Below are 6,526 nucleotides of genomic sequence, written 5' to 3'. Positions count from 1 at the left end.
ATATATCACTAAAAATGTAGATATTCTTAGTCCCTACCTTGAATGTTTTACACTATTTTTTATTAAAATGATTCTATTTCCTACCCGTGTAATCTTTATAAGAAGAGAATGTCAAATACAACAGGTAAATTTTAAGGCGCATTGATGCATTTTAGTTTTACCTACCAAAAAATTAATATACACAGTGAGCAATGAATTCAACTATCTTTTCATTCATTTATTCTCTCCAAAACTACAAACTACACTGACGGCACCACATCAGGCGTAGATCCAGGAATTTTTTCCAGGGGGAGGGGGGGGGGGCATCCCAGTCGAAAAAAAATTTCTCAACCAAAAATTTCTTGACAAGCAAAAAAAAAAGGTGTAATATCCATTTCCCAAAAGTGATAAACCTTTTTCATGGTGGTGATGGTGGGGTCCACGTTTTCTAGGAGGGGTCCAAAGTCCATAGTACTTTTAATAATACTGCAAATTCCAGGGGTGTGGGTGCCCTAGATCCGGGCATGCACATTATACATAAAATATACATATTAAATCAATTCAGTTGTTAGTAGTCATATCGTTTATTTTTTACATATTTATTAGGGATGTCAATTTTGTCAATAATTCATATTCGAATATTCAATGAAAGTATTCGAATATATTCGAATATTCGATAAAATAAATAAAATCTGGTATATTTTAGATATGCATCATCCTACTCTCATGAAAGGTTTAGCGTAGGTATTCTTATATTTGAAATAAAATTGTATGAATACTTTTGTAGGTGTACAATAAGGGATTCCATTTAATACTTGTCAAAGTTTGAAATAAATAAGTGATTGATTTAAATGTTGAAAAGTATAATTTTAACAAATGATACATGTGTATTTATAGTACCTCCAAATGAGGAACTATTCACCTTGCCAAAGGCAAGATAGTCGTATACTGTTCAGATTCCAATACGTGTAATTAATTACAATTATCAGCCTAATCAGAGATATGATTATAATCTTTGATACACTGTTTTTAAAATATAAACAAACAATTCCATAGACAATTTTCCTAAGTAATCAACTAATTTCCCGATAATGAATATAAAATTCAGGATTATGTACAACCTGAGATAATCAAGTAATTTACACATTTATTCTGAAATTGAGCCCTTTACAATATTAATTACAGACTAATTCTATCGGACATTTATTTGAATGATCAATTAAATTTGTTTTGATTAAGTATACTGTTCATTTCGTTGTCCTCGATTCTAGATCCGATCGTATTTAACTAATAAAAATTATGAAAGTACGTTTTGTATTATATAAAGCATTATTGTTATAATTCTTTAACACCTTACTCAAAACAAAATAATTTAGTAGATCTATAAAAGATAAGAAAATAGTGAAAGTAATCGGGCGATCGAAATTGATCGCTAGTAAATTAAACAGGGATAATTCCAGCATTGTTCTAATCAAAATTTATTAATCACAGTCCTTCTTTTTTAATGAAATCTGAAAAACACCGAATATTCGAATCTTATATTCATATTCGAATCAGTCATTCTACAAAAACATGACCAATTAAGAATTTTTATGTCGCTTGCAAATTGACCATTGTAATATCTTAATTATAAATTTAAAGGTCGATTTCAACTATAAGACTTAAAATACACACATGGTTTTGTAAATATTCACCGATATATATGCAGTTAAAGTTATGATATGAACATAATGTAACGTTGAAAAAAGTATTCCACTGCAAATCTTTATGTCGCTTCGTTTATATACAAATTTCAAGATGAAATTTTCAGCCGTAAAATCGTTCCGAATAGAGTGCCATGAATGTTAAAAAATGTCTTTTATCCTATATAAAAAAGAAATCAAACCACTTCTCGCAAAGAAATGCCTAGATCCCCTTTCATGCGAATTTATAAGCATGACGCTTAAAATCGATTAACTTCCGTAACGATTTTGTTTTAAATTTCACGCATAGAATGCAGATTTCAAAAAGAACTGAAACTTATCTGAAAGTGACCACGGAACCTTATATCATCGATTCTAGTTGCGAGTCAGCAATTTTACACGATTACAATTTCGATTTAACAAAATGAATTAAACAAAAACAGTTGTCTCTTTTAAAAATTTAACTTCCGTAACGGTAATTCAGGAAAGTTTTTGCATTTAAGGTACAAAATTTTTGATTATTTTGGGAGCGAAATGCTTCATACTTTTGTTTAATATCCCAAAACAAACTTTGATTTTAACTATTGAAGAGAATTTTAACTTTTATTGCTGGGAATTAACTTCCGTAACGATATTTTTCCCGAAAATTTAATTTAAATTCGGATTCATGCGAGACTTCATGAATCATACTTTAGCGTTCTTTACTGAACATCAGAAATGAAAAATTGGTCAAATTCAGCTTTATTTAAAAAATAATAAGGCTTGATCAAGCATTTAATTCCGTAACATTACCTTAAAATCAATGGTATCTTGAAATTGTTGTAAAAAGTTAACGATACCAGATTTGTGGACAATTCTTTGTTTTCAAGTTCACTGATAGGTCCTTAAGAGAATTATGATGTTCATTTTGCTATTTGAAACAATTATTTTTTTCATGTTTTTTACTCTGAATTGGTCCATTTATCGTAGAATGACTGGAATATCAACTCATCGTATGAATATTCGAATGTTCGAATATTCGTTGACATCCCTAATATTTATTAAGAGCATAAGAAAACAGATGCAATAGTAAAATTTAATAAGGAATATGCATACTTTAGGAATAGAGTAACTCAAAAGTATGAGAAATATGGAATCCAATATACCCAACTGCTCACTGCCACTGCTTAAAGGTGAAAATGCTTATTGTGTTATTTCGAGCATGCTCTAAGTATGATCAAATTTTAAACTTAGGCCGGTTACTGTCAGATAAATTGATGTTACAAGGATTTCAGTCAGCATTTCGTAAATTTTATGGTCATTATAATTGACCCTTTTAACAAATGAAACACGGTGAAAACGAACAGTATTCAAGCTCAATATAAATCGGGAGCAGAGCAAACACGGACCTCTAAAACATCAGAATTGGGATCAGATACCATGGAGGAGTGAGCATTCTCTGCCGACCGGTCATACCCGCCGTGTTCTCCATGTCATGATCGGGAAAAACGGAAAAATCCGTAGACCATTCAGTGTGTAAACAATGGTCTAACAATTAGTATGAAAAACGTCATTCAGCATTTGACTTAATGATAGATTGTATTTGCAGACAAGGTCATTGTATCGACCACACAAACTTGCGAAATGATGACTTCAAACGAGATTGTCGATATATATGTTTCTTCAACTTGTTTATCAATAGCTTGCCTCATTTAAGAAATTGTTCATGCGTAGAACATGCTCTTGCGTATCGGATCAACTGGGAAAAACCCATATGAAGGTGATAAGGGTATATTACTGCATAAATAAGGGAAGCTGACGACAGAGAAGTTGAACTCATCACGTTTATCATTACGTTTTGTTGTTAGGTTACCATTAACGTCTTTTTTCTTGTAAAATATCCAAATATGAAACAGACGTGTCAGACTCTGTGGTATCTTTTATTTAAAGCTCACTGGGGTATATCAAGTCGACATATGAATGGAAGTAAATATTGTTAATTGATAATGCGTTGTCAATATATATAAATGTCGAGTTGAGGGACTCAGCAAGTGTTTTCTTCTTCCCTTGTAGAAGTTTTTGAATTAATTCTGCTTCATATGAATACAAAAATAGGTCTGCTAATAAGGGGGCGCAATTGGTACCCATTGGAATTCCAACAGATAATTGGAAGACCTGATCTCCAAAAACTACAATAATTAATCAGAAACTCGAGCATCTTTTTAATATGAACTTCAGAGTACTTGTGTGAACAATCAGAATGTTTTTTTTTAGCAAAATAATTTTGCAAATGACCAATGACAATGGTAAGTATATTTAAGAGTTCCATCTTCATTGAAAAAGCAGCTCTCTAGGTTTATGATGTCAAATAGCCTGGACTTTAACTTATCATGGGGTATGGTTGTATTAAGTGTTTAAAAGTCGTTTTGATGTTATTGATTTTGATAAAATTTTGTGATTTCAAATTATCTGAAAGTTCCTTGGAGTTTTTAAGTATCCCCACTTCTCGAATATATTGTTGTACAGTACTCCTGAAGAATCTCCTTCATAACAATAAATATTTTAGTGAGGAGTAAAGAAAGAGGCTTGGTAGAACATTTACTTGAACCCGCTATGTTTCTTTGTTTGTAAGGATTTTTATGGAGGTTTGAAATCTAGTTTAGGTATGGTAATTTAATTTCATCGTTGGGAATATCAAAATATTTAAAACTGACATATGGTTTTGGAGATATTTCCTCCTTAGAAAGGGAGCTATGGGTACAAGTTGAAATATCACTTGCAGAATTATATCCAGAGTTTGAACAAACAAAGACAATGCTGTTACCTGTTCTGTCGGCGGGTACCAGTACATACTGATTGTGTAATCTAATTCTTGTTTCACTTCTGCATTGTCGAAGACAGAAAGATAGATGGTTTTCATATTGACCCTCAATCGCTTAATGCGCGATTTCAACATCCAGCTGATACATTTAATCCATTCTGACAAAGTTTCAAGGTCTTCTTTTTTCATAATTGGCCCATCGTCTTGCGTAATCTTCTATTGGATTCATAATACATGTATTAATGAAATTATGACGCCAAGTGAAAAATCGGGGTACCCTAAACTTTGGCCCTCTTATTATAAGGTCTTCATTATTAACTATATTTACGTCACCAGTAATGACGTGTCCAGCAGGACTATAGTTGTAGGGTGAAGAAGAACATGAACACGTTGGAGGATTATGTTTCAGATGCTCGATATCTAGGCACTGTAGAGTTTTTTTTTATACCTTAGTGTCTGACACATCTGTTTCATATTTGGATATTTTACTAGAAAAAGACGTTAATGGTAATTTAACAACAAAGCTTCATGATAAAAGTGATGACTTTAACTTTTCAATCGTCAACTTCCCAAGTACTTATGCAGCAGTATACTTTTATAACCTGCATTCGGGGTTTATATCTTTCAGTTGATTCGATACGCAAGAGCATGCTCTACGTATGATCAATTTCTAAAACGAGGTAGGTTACTAGTATTGACAAACAAGTTGATGAAACAAGAATATCAGGAGTCTCGTTTAAAGTCATCATTTCGTTAGTTCTATGGTCAATTACAATGACCTTGTCAGCAAATACAATCTATCATTAAGTCAAATGCTGACTGACATTTTTCATACTTATTGTTAGGCCATTATTTACACACTGAATTGTCGACGGATTTTTGCTTTATTTACCGATTATGACAAGGAGCACACGGCGGGTGTGTGTCCGGTCGGCAGGTGATTTCCACTCCTCCATGGCATCTGATCCCACCTCTGATGTTTTAGAGGTCCGTGTTTGCTCTGCTCCTGATTTGTATTGTTTAATGGACTTCTGAGCTTGAATACTGTTCGTTATTTCCATATATTTCATACTTGTAATTAAAAAGTTTGGAAGCAATTGTCGATGTATATTTGTAAGAAATACAAGGTGTGGCCTTCATATGGTGGAATACAAGACTGTACCTTTTTGTGATTAAGAATATTACTTACATTAACTGCGTCAATTCCTTTGTTGGAATATTGAATGAACAAACGCTTGTTTGAGCGATATTTTCTTCTGCGAAACGTGGCGGTTTAAAGAGCCTATGATCTGTAATATCCATAATCACAGATCCGAGCCTGATTAGTGGTGTCGAAGAATCCAAATATGGACTTTCCTTGACTTTTACAAATAAATAGGCTATTCAAAACTTTCAGAGAGACGGAGTAAATCTAACTTATCATTGAGTCGTATTTTGACTGACATATTTCAAATCAATTGTTTGTTTTAATATTAAATTTGACTACGGGATTATTCCGTCTGTCTAGTGCATATGGCTGACGGCGGGTGTGGCCAGTCAACAGGCGTTGCTTACTCTTCCTAGATACATGGTCCCATCACCAGAATTTCCAGGGTTCCTTGTTTTTATGCCTTGTTCACATTGTTTATTGATTTTTTTTTAAATCGATCACTTTGGTTATCTTTTTTTTATTCATACAACTTTAATTTCGTTTAAAAGAAAGAGGAATTTACTTAAATACAGAATGCATGAGGAAATCGGCTATTTTTGATTAGAAATATTATCTACTTCTTTACATGTATAATAATATAGAGCAGAGGAGAAAAGACTCATTCGTAAATTTTGTAAAGGAAAGTGAAAACTTTTCGAATGTATGATAAACTTAATCAGAAAATGTCGCATTAAGTCTTGAGGCAGAATTCTCAAAGTAATGTTAAGCTATATAAACTAGATAACTCTGGTCGAGGAATCTGACTACTAGTGCAGGGGTCAATGCTCTGTCCAGTCCTAAATTGTCTATGGTCTTCAATATGTATTTCTTCATTCCTCCTTTCCTATTTAGATATATACATTTTAAATAGCAAAT

Source organism: Saccostrea echinata, unplaced genomic scaffold (assembly GCF_033153115.1).
Source record: "Saccostrea echinata isolate AGI-Se365-2 ecotype Australia unplaced genomic scaffold, CSIRO_AGI_Sech_v1 ptg000001l, whole genome shotgun sequence".
In the NCBI taxonomy this organism is placed as follows: domain Eukaryota; kingdom Metazoa; phylum Mollusca; class Bivalvia; order Ostreida; family Ostreidae; genus Saccostrea; species Saccostrea echinata.
The sequence above is the reverse complement of the archived record's forward strand: the minus strand, read 5'-3'. Positions refer to the sequence as shown.